This window comes from Hibiscus syriacus, unplaced genomic scaffold, assembly GCF_006381635.1.
Source record: "Hibiscus syriacus cultivar Baekdansim isolate YM2019G1 unplaced genomic scaffold, ASM638163v2 tig00002799_pilon, whole genome shotgun sequence".
NCBI lineage: Eukaryota > Viridiplantae > Streptophyta > Magnoliopsida > Malvales > Malvaceae > Hibiscus > Hibiscus syriacus.
Window position 1 is genome coordinate 548,606 of NW_024061945.1, and position 13,869 is coordinate 562,474.

Here is a 13,869-nt window from a genome sequence, read left to right on the forward strand (position 1 = left end):
AATCTAACTTGGGTCAAAGCTTTCCATAAACTAAAGAATTAAACCAAAGTCTACCCTTGGTTAGCCTGAAACTCCTAAACAGAGATCTAGGGCGTTACAAGAAGAATGGTGAAAATGAAATATGAGGATTGCTGCAAATGATATATCATTAAAACTTGATGGTTTTGAGCTTTTGAAAATAAAAAAAGGTATAATTACTTCCTTGGTCCCTCAAGCTTTGATCACAATTCAAAGTCATCTTTTTAAGGCCATTTGGGCTCAATCCAAGCCCAAATCAAATCCCTAAATAGACCAAACTCCTCTACAAGGTTTAATGGGTTTGTTTAAATAATTCCAGGTTAGTCTAAACTAATAACACGAGATTTAGGGTATTACATAAACAACCCTAATATCCACGTATCATCTACCAAATAGCCACGTTCCTCGTCTTTTTACATCATTAACCATCAATATTTTCAATTCTTTTGGCCTAATGATTGCATCCCGATAAGACATTCAACTTTTGAAAAATTAATCAAGTTTTCAAATTTGTTAATCTAATTAATTTTTTAAATCAAAAATAATATAATTGTATACCTTTTCCTAATTTTGACGGTTAAATCTTATTTTCTAAAATCTTATTATCATATAATAAATTATGTTTAGGATAGTCATCCGTCTGTTGAAGTTAAATTTTTGATCAATCGAATTTGACTGAAAAGTAAACCCATCCACCCACACCTAACTTCAGGGACGAAACTACTCTAGGAGTGGGAAGTATTATTGTACTTGTCTTCCTAAAGTTTTTTGGTATAATAGCATTTTAAGTCTTTTGTAGTTTAAATATTAGTCAAATAAGATATTTTCTCCTCCCAGTTTTTTTTATTTAAATACTTAATAACTTCTTGTTTCTTTGATATAAAATAATTTTGTCCCCTCAATATTTGATCCTAACTTCATCCCTGCCCGACTCGACTTGGGTTTAAAAATATTCTACTTAACCCAAAACATATTTATTATTTATTTTTATTAAATAAAATAAAATTTAAGTTTAAAATAATATAAAGAGGAATATGATTGTAATTATTACATTAGATCGAATTTTTATCATAAATTCAAACTCTTCTCGACCATACTCTAAAAAATTTCCAATACAAATCGATTTTTAAATAACTTACCTAATCAAATAAAATTAGTTTAAAAAGTCTAATATCAATATCTAGCCTTGATGCACGAACCAACTTACCTCAGTGGTTAAAAGAATCATTATTGTTCATTAAAGCCACGAGTTCGAACACCAACAGCTGCAACTGGGTGATGAAGAGTTCAATGTCAAATGGTTAAAAGTATTTAGAACATATACTACTTTATAATCACCTTAGCTTAATAAATATATATATATATATATATATATATAGCCTTTGTTACTAACGAACTTTTATACATTCACTCTCATGCCTTTCCGATAATAAAATTTTCTTTCATGATTAATATGACGTAAACATCCTTAAATTACTGTTCTATTTTTAAATTAATGTCTTAATTAATTTTTCTGTAACCTATACATCAATTTGAGATATAAATGTTAAATTGAATTTGACTTAAAGTATAGTTAGAACGCATGAATTAAATTATAAATATATTTTATTTATTACATGAGTAAATTAGATTTAATGCATTAAAAATAAATAATATTATTAATTTTAATGATATTAATTTTTAATATATTAGATCCAAATCAATCCTTTATTTAATATAAATAGATATATACATGTTTAAAATTCGATCACTACATATGTTTAAAAAATGATCACTATATTTTAAATATGCTCTATATTTGGGATCAATTTAGAATCTAAGTCTTAATTTTTATATTTTAAATTTTTGTATTGTTTTATTTTTTGGAGTAACTATGTATTTAATCACCGAATAATTCTTGGGTTCCATTTTGATCACTCAACTATTTTTTAAATCATACATAACATTAAGTTTTGGTGACTTTTGTTAAAAAATTAATTGAACAATTGACATAATATTTTTCTTATTTTTCTCAATGATAACATGAAATTATCTTATGATGACACGTCAGTATTACTGTTATTTTTTTACTATAGGTGACAATAATGAAATCAAAATGTATCTATTAGTAATAATTTATAATTAGACAATCAAAATAGAATGAAAGTTATAGTTAAGTGTTAGTTTACCTTATTTTCTTTTATCTTGCGAGTAATTTCCTTCCCGGTAGAACATAAAAAACCCGGGCAGCCAGAAAAGCCTACGGATAGCTCAAAATTGTTCAGATTAAAGTGGGGAAAAGAGAAAAACATGTCAAATCCGAGATCTTAACATAGAAAGAGAGATCGAATTCTAATAAAAAAATGAAAGCTTTGAACTTTGTTCTTCAGTTTCTATCATTTCTTTTGTTGTTTTCTTTACACAGGGCCGTCGCTAATGGCGTCACTCCCGAGGAAGCCAGACAGCTCAGAGATTAGGTAAAACCATATGTTTTTCTCTTGGAATCTATATTTTGGATTCAGGGTTTTCGCTTCTATTTGTAGACAGAATGATATATCATTAGGATTCTTTGAATTGGCCTTTTAACTTTACTCTCGCTGTATTTACTGATCTTGCATTTATGGGGATTTTTACACTGCTTGGATTGGTTTGTAGACTGATAATTGATTGTTAATGACTTCTTTGACAAGTTTTGAAAACCCATTTGGGCAAAAGCATCGAAAAGAGTGGGATACAGGTGTATACTTTTTCTTTTAATTTAACGGGTGTATAATTAGTTCATATAATATGAAAATACTTGATTCTTATAAGATGTTAAATGAAAGATGGAATTCAAAGTTCAAATCTAATTGTGGTGTGGATTGGTATATATTAGCAATTCGTTTGTTTCGTAGCTGTAGGTGCGTGAAATGTTCTATCATGCTTTTGATGATTATATGGAGCATGCATTTCCACTTGATGAGTTCAGACATCTATCTTGTGAAGAAGAAGATACGTATGATCCTAATCTTTTATTTATTTATTCTCAGAAAATTCGAAATGCTGAGATTGTGTCTTGAATTTTGCAATGTTGCTGCTGTGATGTTGAATGGAGCAGATTGATTCTTTAGATACACTGGCTTTACTTTGAGATCGAGAACGCTTTGCTGCCTCTGTTGAATGGATTGATAAAAATCTTCGGTTTGATATAGTGAGTGAAATACTTTTGCAGCAACCTTTTGTGCTTATTCGTATGGGTTTGTTTTGATAAGGAAACTATCGATACTGTTTTTGGCCCGGGCGGGAAAAGGCCGATACCGACTCGGAAGTTTTTTTAAAAAATATTTGAAATATAGGGAGTCACCACCAATCATTTAAGGTGCGATTGGGACACTATAAAAATCGGGTGATTTTAACAAAATATTTTATTTTTATCAAAATATCAAGTTTTGGGTTCTACGAAAAATCTAAAAATCATGTTCGGGAGTCGATTACGCGTGAGAAATGATTAGCACTCCACAAGCGCCCAAAAATTGGTACTTAGTTGATTACCCTATATTTAAAATCAGAAATTTTGAGTTCGATATTTATTTAATTTGAAAATCATTACGGATGCAAAAAGTAGAAAATGATACTCGTTTATTGAGACCGATAGAATTCGCTCGCAAGTGTTAATGCGGGAGATCAGTTATTGTGTGTAATAATCGAATATTACATTGACTAAAATAAGAAATAAATAGTGATCAAAATGCAAAAATTAAAATAACAGTAGTTAGATCAAAAACTAACAATGACTACATTATAAAACAAAACAGAATAATAAAATTACAATAAATTATAAATGAATAAACAATAAATTTAAAGCATGCATGGCAGAAATGTACAATATCAATTTTGGTCCCGATAGGGACCAAAATGTAAAAACACGCCAAAGTTTTAGGGATTTAAAACACAATTATACCATAATTTTTTTCTATTTATACCAAAGTTTGTTTTTTTCCTCGTTTGATCCAAAAACACACAAAAAAAGGGAGAGTTCTCTCAACTCTCCTAGACCTGCCGCTTCACATTCCTCTCGGCTGTCATCCAACCGCCGCTTCCGTCGACGTACACGGTGGTAGGACCTCCGAAAATCGCCCAAAAACTTCACCGAACTTAGATCTAAACCCCTAGGCTAAAACCCAAAGCTAGATATACAAAAAAGAACTTGAAAACCCCCCCAAAACACGCCCCGACTCTTCTATTCCCTTATGCTCCGACAACCGTTAAGAAGAAACGGCGACTCAGATAAACCACTATAAACTTTTTTTTTCTCTTTTCACTGTAAACAATAGATATATATGTATTTTTTTGTGCGTTTGTTTATTAGAAAGAAATAAATGAAAAATATATACCTCCAAAAACTCTTTTTATTGCTTCTAAAAACCGAGAGAAAAGTCGCATCTCTTGTTACATGGTTCGGTTTTTTATAACTGTGTGTTATGTAGGTTTTGAAATAAAATCCTAGATATATTGTTCTAATCTTCTTTCTTTGTTTTTTTATGCTGAGATGATGGCTAACTTGGGTACAGGCGGCGACAGCAGTAGAGTATGGCAGTGGTGGCTGCAAATCATATCCCTAGGGTTAGGTTTCAAAAAACCTAGAGGGTCGGGTCGGATCTTCTATCCGGGCTGGTTCGGATCTTAAGTTGTTGGGCAGGTTCGGGTCAACTTGATGGGTTGGCTGGGTCGGGTTGGTAGCTGGTGTTGGGTTTGTACTGGGTTCTGGGTCTAAACAGATGTAGTTGGGCTCCATTTTGGCCTACACAAAAAATGTAATTTTGTTAATAATAATAACAATAATATAATATAATTAGTAATATATATATGTATATATTTAATACCTGAACAAAAATAGGTGTTTATAGCTGCCCCTCTTTGCACATTCTTGTGTCGAAAAAGACAACCAATTTTTGTTCGATTCTCTTTTTTCTTGTTTTGGAAATTTGACATGTTTGTTGTTGGGCGACAACACTGCTTATACGTGATGAGGAGATCTAGTCGTCTTTAAGGATAATGGTTTCAAGAGAAACCGTCTCAAGATAGACAAAACATATTTCAAGGGAAACAATCTCAAAGGTTGGTGTTTCAAGGGAAATCGTCTCAAGAGAGACAAAACTTTGTTTCTAGAGAAACTGTCTCAAGGAAGATGAAATTTGTTTCAAGGGATACAGATCCAAGGATTTTGTTTCAAGGGAAACTGTCTCAAGAGAGGCAAAATTTGTTTCAAGGGAATAGATTCAAGGATTTTGTTTCAAGGAAAACTATCTCAAGAGAGACAAAACTTGGTTTCAAGAGAAACTCTCTCAAGGGAGACAATTTTTTTTAAAGGGAAACAGATTCAAAGATTTTGTTTCAAGAGAAACTGTCTCAAGGGAGATAAACTTTGTTTCAAGGGGAACATATTCAAATATTTTGGTTTCAAGAGAAACTGTCTCAAGGGAGACAAAATTTGTTTCAAGGGAAACAGATTCAAAGATTTTGGTTTCGATAGAAATTGTCTCAAGAGAGACAAACTTTGTTTCAAGGGAAACATATTCAAAGATTTTGGTTTCAAGAAAACTGTCTCAAGAGAGACAACTTTGTTTCAAGAGAAACTGTCTCAAGGGAGACAAAATTTGTTTCAAGGGAGACAAAATTTGTTTCAAGGGAAACTGTCTCAAGGGAGAAAAAATTTGTTTCAAGGGAAACAGCTTCAACGATTTTGTTTCAAGGGAAACTATCTCAAGAGAGACAAAACTTTGTTTCAAGAGAAACTGTCTCAAGGGAGACGAAATTTGTTTCAAGCAAAACATATTCAAAGATTTTGTTTCAAGGGAAACTGTATTAATGGAGACAAAGTTTGTTTCAAAGGAAATATATTCAAAGATTTTGGTTTCAAGAGAAAAAATTTCAGAATTTGTGTTTTAAAGAAAAACTGTCTCCAGTGAGACAAAATTGTTTTGAAAGAAACAATCTTAAGTGAGATCAACTTTTTTTCAAGTTAAACAAACTCGAAATTTGCATCTCAAAGGAAAAAAATGTCTCAAGTGAGACGAAAATTGTTTTGAAAGAAAGTGTTTTAAGCGAGATAAAATTGGTTTCGAGGGAAACAATCTCAAAGGCAATGGACAGTCTGTTGGTTCTTGCATGTTAAGGAAATCCTTTCAGAAGATTTGATCATTGACTTCAGGAAGTCAAAGCTGTGGATGGCATTGTTCTTTCAGGTTGAAGACATGTGGTCATTTTCGAACCTTTATTTCCTGAAAGATCAAAATGATGTATTTATGACTGCCTATCTTGTATGTTTATGGGTGTCATGATGATGTTTGTATTTTATTTGATGAATTTTTGAATTTATCCTTAAGAGTGGGAAAATCAAAGTCTTTATTGCACATGATGATGAATGCAAAGATGAAAATTTCATATGTCATGTATGTATGTGTTGATCTGTGAGGGGAATGGTTGCGTGAGCAGTCTTCATTCTCTCTCTGACTCTAGTTTGTCTTTATTTTCACCAGCGTGTACTACTGCAAACCTCAACCGGTACAATTTATTTTTCTTACCCCATCAAATTTTGCCTAAAGAATTTGGCTTCCCTTACCCTAGCTTCGATCTTGAGCTTCAGAGGGATATTCATTGAATTCCAAGATACTTCTAGAGAACTTATCTTGTTTGAAAATGTTTTTCTTCCTTTGAATTTTCAAAATTTTGAAAAAAAATATTGCCTCCTTCTAAGTTTCACAATTGAAACAAATCATAAAACATGAGTTCATTGGATATCAAAAGAATCAACAACTTTTTTATTTTTTGATGGCTATAAATTTTTGACAAATATCAAGTTCGAAATGTTGGTTTTAAGGTGGGGTACCTAAATTCTAAGGTTTGCTTCATCAATTTGGTCATCGTGAAGATCATGGCATGCCCCTCTTTCATGGCTTGGCATTTTGATTGGAGGCGGACAGAATATCGCAACTAGTATAGTCAATCGCTAGACTCTTTATAACACTTTTATTTCAGTTCTCGAAAATCTTCCATTTGTTCAAGCTTCGTAGGATCCTCTAGCAAAGGTAGTGCAGAAATATCGGTCTAAAAATGAGGTTTATCGGTGCTCGTGTGAGTTTGACTATAACATATATTCCTCAACTCCCTTAGTACATATTCACCGACACTCCTTATTTAGTAAATTAGATTTAATTTTTCATTATTTGGCTAGCTGAATTCAGCTTTATTGTACATATAAATATTATAATTACCTTTGTTTGGCTAGCTGAAGGATTCATGTCGTCATAGAGTCTTTGACCTGGCAATCACAGTGGAGCAAACACCGAATTTCCAAGTACCCGATCAATATCATTGTTTGAATATAATCTATTCATAATTTCAGGTCTTTCGAGTTTCCTCTCTAACCAATTGCTTTAGCGGAATAGCTCAACTTTATTGTATACATACACACACACATATATATATATATATATATTGGGTATACAGATTCCATTTCTTAAGCTTGTCAAGGAGAACTTGTTATAGTCCAGTGTTTGTTGAAGGTCAAAGAATCTCATCGTTAGAGTTCAATTTCCAAGCAACTGACCTAAACTAGATTCACCTACTCGACCATTCCATCTGTAAAGATCATAATCATCATTGAACGTTATTAACAGAAGTAGAAACCAATTAGTTTTGCAATCTCATGTGCTAGTTGCCCCATTTTGTCTGCTCCTCACACATACATGAATGTCAAACCCTTTGATTGCCTCTTCATGCGAAGAGAAAACTAGATCGGTCACTTCAAGAGAATGGTATGTACTCTAATACATATTTAGATTAGGATCAAAGGGGTCCTTGTTTTGCAGGGGTTCAATCTTATCATTTTTCAAAGATTTACAACCTCAGTTATTAAAAACCTTTTAATTAAGAAGATATTCAAAGAATTTCAAGATTAAAATTTGTTCATTGTTCATTTCCTAAGAAGGAAACATTTTATTTAAAATGTTTGAACGTCAAGTAACTTACAAACATTTAAACGCAGTAAAAAGAAAAAAAGTCCAAACAAGATGACATGCATGAGAATGCAATAAAACTCCTGATGGATGCCCTAGCCAATTCTTGATCATAAGGCCCCAATACACATTGAATGTTAATGCCCCTGAATTAATCAAATCTTGTAATTTGCGCTTCAATGCCCCACAATTCTTAGTGGTGTGCCCTGAGCTCCCAATATGATAGTTGCATATGGCGTTAACATCATGCCCCTCAGGAAATGAGGGTTCCTTTAGTTTAGTCTAAACTGGGGTCACGAGATTCTTCTCAATTAGTAATGGGAGTAGCTCTTCATATGTCATTGGAATTTCACCAATAAGGGTCTTTTCTTGGGTTATTCTATAATGTTTGGTCCCATGATTAGGTGAATAAGATCTCACTGTATTGACCTCGACTCCTTTCTTGACATCGGTACTGTCAGAGCCTCATATCTTGCCATTCCTAATTGTGTTCTTGATTAATTCACCAGAAATGACCAGGTCGATAAAGCTCTTGGTAGCGTCCACCTCTCAAGTACTAGGTCAGTGACATGGCAATATTTCTCCAAAAATGCTCGGGCAAAATCCCTCCATGATTTTATATGGAATTTGGTTAACTGATTGTACCATTTGATCGTCGATCAAGTCAGATTGTCTTGGAAATAATGTATAAGAAGCTTCTTGTTTTTAGTAGAACCCGTCATTCACTTGCAGAACATGGTGAGGTGGGACGATGGGCAAGTGGTCCCATTGTATTTTTCGAAGTATGGTTCTTTGAACTTCGAGGGTAATATAAGATCAGGAACCAAGCTTAGCTCCCTTGCATCACACCCATAGAATGTATTGACCATCTCCTTGGATTTTACCACCTCATCTATATCTTTCACTCTTTGGACAATCTTTTCCCTTTCAGCTAATTCATTTAGGACAGGGACCTCAATATTAGCACAACGTTTACCTGGCTTCAGCCCAGACATATCAGGATAATCAACGAGGAATGAAGCTCTGACATGATATTGTGGGTTCTCGGCCGTTAAGCAGACTGGTGATCAGATTTCTTGAGGCGTGGAGGTGTGATCATGAATGTGAATGGGTGTGAAACCTGGAGGATGTGTGGGGTCATCCATAATGGTTTTTCCAACGATCAAATGTCTACTAAATATTTCTTCCACCTTGTGTAGTAGATTGAGCTGAGAGTTTGTGATACTAGCTTCCATTTGTGCTAACTTGCTCTTCATTTCTTCTTGCATCTCTTTCTATTCTCTCTTAATTATGGCTAGCTTACCCTCTAATTCGTTAGGCGTTTTCTTTTGTCTTGCAGATGATAAACGTTCTTGTAACTAGTGTGAACCCGGATCACTGCGATCGGAATCCTTATCTTATTATCATTATTTTAATGAATGAATGTTTTAATGCATGATTCAACAATGTACTAAGGAATGCAAGTGTCATGCAAAATGAATGTATGCACAAGATATTGATCCCAAAATAATTGTTCCTAGAACAATTCTCAAAAAACTGACAATGTCTCGGTACACTGGGGAATGAAAATCTTGTCTATCTGTGTGTTGTCTAGCTCCTATGAGCATCATGGTACTACATCATCTTCAAAGCTTCTACTTCATCTCCTACTTTCAAAATTCTTTCGAGCTGGTTTGTGATATTCAATTGTCGGCTTCGGTGTCGAATTGTATCGAGTCTAACTTGTTACCTCAGCATGCATATGTCTGGCTCGCCTCCTTGGTAGGTAGACTCCCTCTTGACGCTACTCGATCTATGTGGAGCATCTTTGAAAACCTACCTATCCTAGCAAAAGGCATTGATGTGGCATTGTTTTTCAAGAACCTTCTAAGCAATCAGTTATTTAAGGATCAATATCTTTGAATGATATGTCATTTTCATGCAAAGATGCAATAAGATCAGACAAAAGAAAACCAATGTTAGTAGAAACAAGACAGAAAGAATCAAGTTAGTTGAAAAGAGTAGTCAAAGAAATATAATCTTAGAAAAAATAATTAAATTCAACTCAAAGTTGAGACTGAAAAATAAAGCATACAAAGAAAATTAATAGTCCTAACCGCATGCGTTCTAGTTCTCCTAGGTTATCCACATGGCTCTAGCATGGTATGCTTACTAAATTCTCTATATGAGGCTAGGTTCTAGCAAAGGTTCCTGAGCCATCTTCACAACCTGATAAGGTTGACCTTGATTTTGGCCCATTACAGACTTGCGAATCGGGTTCAGCTCAGGGGATCACACCACTAAAAGCGTACCTTGGATCTGATATACGGATAGGCAACTTAGGGTGCTTTCCAAAGATACTTTATCAGACGCACACAAGGAAGCCCAATGCTCCTCGTGAGGTGTGACGTTTCTATCTACTTAGGTAAATCGAGTTTGAGCTCGGGTTTAGAGCTATGATATGCAACAATCCTAAATATTCACATAAGTGTAAGCATTAACCATAGAGAAAATCTATTTTTTTTCTTTTTAAAATAACATAATGAACCGTAAATTAAATAAGATCAAACTCGTAATTTCCAAAATATCAAATATAGGGTAACCTACACGTGGCTCGACTCTCAATTTGTTTTAAAAACAAAAGTCCCCAGCAGAGTCACCAAGTTGTCGACACTGTTTTTTGTCCGGATAGGAAAACACAGTTACCGACTTGGGAGTTTTTCTTTTAAAATATTTCGAAATGTAGGGAGTCGCCACCAATCATTTAAGGTGCGATTGGGACACCATAAAAATCGGGTGATTTTAATAAAACATTTTATTTTTATCAAAATATTGAGTTTTGGGGTCTTTGAAAAATCCAAAAATCAAGTTCGGGAGTCGGTTACACGTGGGGAAGGATTAACACCCCCACAAGCACTTAAAAATAGCTATTTCTATTGGTGATGCATAATGCTATTGGTTCATGGGAATATTGCTATCAGCCTAAAGTTTGGAGTTCGCTTTTATTCCGCAGAATAAAATAGCTTCCATTTTTGAGACCACCATCAGGATCCTTGGAGGTTTAGTTTCTGCTCATCTTATTGCAAGTGACTATGCGATGGTAATATCAATTTTTTTTTCACCTCCCTCCGTTAAACTTTTATTATCATATTTCATTATTGTAGAATAAATATCAAGGCCGTTTCAATTTCAGGGGATGAGAATTCCTTCATATGACAATCAATTACTCGACTTAGCTAAAGATATGGCTATGAGGTTATTACCTGCATTTGACACTCCTACAAGTATCGGTCCTGGATCTTTTTCCCATTATGATGCAGTTACATGAACGTTGCACTTGCAATGTGATAGATGTAGTATCTCATTATGACTATATCCAGTTGTGTTATATTGCAGGAATCCCATTTGGATCTGTTAATTTAAAGTATGGAGTTGATGAACATGAAATCAAGGCAATGCCTCTATTATCTCCTTACTGATAATTTCTTTAGTTAGTTTTTGTAAGTTTCTTATTCTTGTTTGACCTTGTACATAGCTTGTGTAATTCCTCTTGCCCCACATCCTAATATCAGTACTTTGTGATGTGCATGGTTGTTGTATGTAATTTTAAATGGAAGATGATGAAGGTATTTAAGTGAAGTGAATTGATTTTTTCGGTTAACATATTAATCTGTAGTGAAGGCTAGTTACTTACGAGTGTTGTATGTGTGCAGTTTTCATATATATTGTATTAATGTGTAATTTGAAGTACCAATTCTGGTCTGTTTAGATAACAACTACAGCTGATGCTGGGACTTTGACTCTTGAATTTGGAGTGCTGAGTCATTTGACCAATGATCCTAGTAAGTGTTACTGCCCATATATTGATGTTTTTGCATTCTATAGAAGTTTGTATGGCACAAAAAGTGTGAAAGAAAATTTTGGATCTCATGCTTGCTTATTCCTTGTATAATTGATGATCAACCTGATTTATTTGGGGAAAATGTGGTCTATTGTTCATAACTGAAACGGTTGTATTGTGAAGGGAAAACTGGAAATCCAAACAGATAATAAAACTAAAGGGAAATTGGGGATCGTTTTGCTTGAAATTTTAGTATAACAAATTGCAGGGCTGCCAGATGGACTATGAAATGCTTAAGTCAATACTTTTTAGTGTTGATAAAGAATATTCTTAAACCGACAACTAATTGGTCTAGTGGGATGAGGCACTGGATCCCTTAAGCAATGTTTGGGGTTCAAACACTGGCGTTTACAAACAGAGAAAATTGGGCTGGGCGGGTCGCCCTCGCATCTACAATACTCGATCTAGATTAGTCAATCAATTAATTGGATACCAGTGATTAATTAAAAAAAGAAGAAAATTCTTAAAAGAGAAAGGAAAAAACTCTCAATCGTATATTTTTCTAGAATAAGTACTACTTGCTTCTAAAATAATTCTTTTGTTAGAACTAAACTACCTATTAGTTATCCTTGTTTATATAACTTTCTAAGATTTAGTATTAAGTTATACTTCTAACAAGTATACAAGATAAGCTTATCGCATAACCTACAATCCCCCTCAAACTAGGGAGTAAATATTGAAAAGACCTAGCTTAGATGTAATCTCATCAAAGGTAATTCTTGGAAGTACCTTGATGAGAATATCCGCTTATTGATTATGCCTAGGAATATAGTTGAACTTAACTGATCCATCATTAACTTTTTCAGAGTTGAAATGTCTGTCGATCTTCACATGCTTCGTTCGGTCATGATGAATTGGATTCTTTGTAATACTTATAGCAGATTTACTGCCACTTTGAAATTCAAAAATACTTGTTGTCACATAACCCCAGCTCAGTTAACAGTCTCTGTAACCAAATTCCTTCACAAATTCCAAGTGTCATTGCTCTAAATGCTTCCACACTACTTCGAGACACGATAACTTATTTTTTACTTCTCCAAGTAACCCAATTTCCTCAAACAAATGAAAAGTAACCAGTTGTGGATCTCCTATCAGTTAATTCACCTGCCCAACTTGAATATGAGAAAATTTTTATTGTCCTATCTTCACTTTTCCTGAAAATTAACCCATGTCCCGGTGTCATTTTCAAGTATCTTAGAATTCGGTTCACAGCCTCTAGGTGTTCTTCCCTCGGTATTGACTCACTATACTAATAGGAAAGGAGATATTAGGTCTAATAATTAATAAATAAATTAGTTTACCTAATAGCCTTTGATATTGTTCTTTGTTCATAGGGCTTCCCAATTCTTCTCTTCTTAGCTTAACTCCTGTTTCTGATAGTAGATCGAGAATATACTTCTTTTGATTGATTACTATTCATTATCTCGACTTTGCAACCTCCATGCCTAAGAAATACCGTAAAGTACCTAAGTCTTTGGTCTCAAATTCCTTCGCCAATAGCTTTTTTCAGTTTTTCTATCTCTATAGAATAATCACCTGTTAGAATGATATCATCCACATACAATCAAAATTGTCTTTTTCTTATTTGAAGTTGTTTTGACAAAGTATTATCCGATTGACATTTCTTGTAACCATCATGAATAGTCACCTTTGTAAATCTGTCGAACCAGGCTCTTGGAGACTGCGTAAGTCCATACAAGGACTTTACTAACCTACACGTTTCCTCCATGTTCTCGTTTAAGAAGGCATTTTTTATGTCCAATTGATGAAGTATTAAGTCCTCATTGACCGCCAACGACTATAACACTCTCACATTTTTTAGTTTTGCCACAGGAGCAAATGTTTCTTGATAATCAACTCCAAAGTATTGAGTAAATCCTTTTGCCGATAGTCTTGCTTTGTATCTCTCAATACTACCATCAGCTTTGTATTTCACAGTGAATACTCATTTAAAACCGACTGGTTTTTTGTTTTTCGGAAGACCAAGTATAACTC

The 13,869-nt window shown here is 33.9% G+C and overlaps 1 pseudogene; it reads left to right on the top strand.

Annotated features, from left to right (window-relative positions):
- Positions 1-2,278: 2,278 nt before the first annotated feature.
- LOC120151137 overlaps positions 2,279-13,869 on the top strand; it is a 33,293-nt pseudogene continuing 21,702 nt past the window's right edge.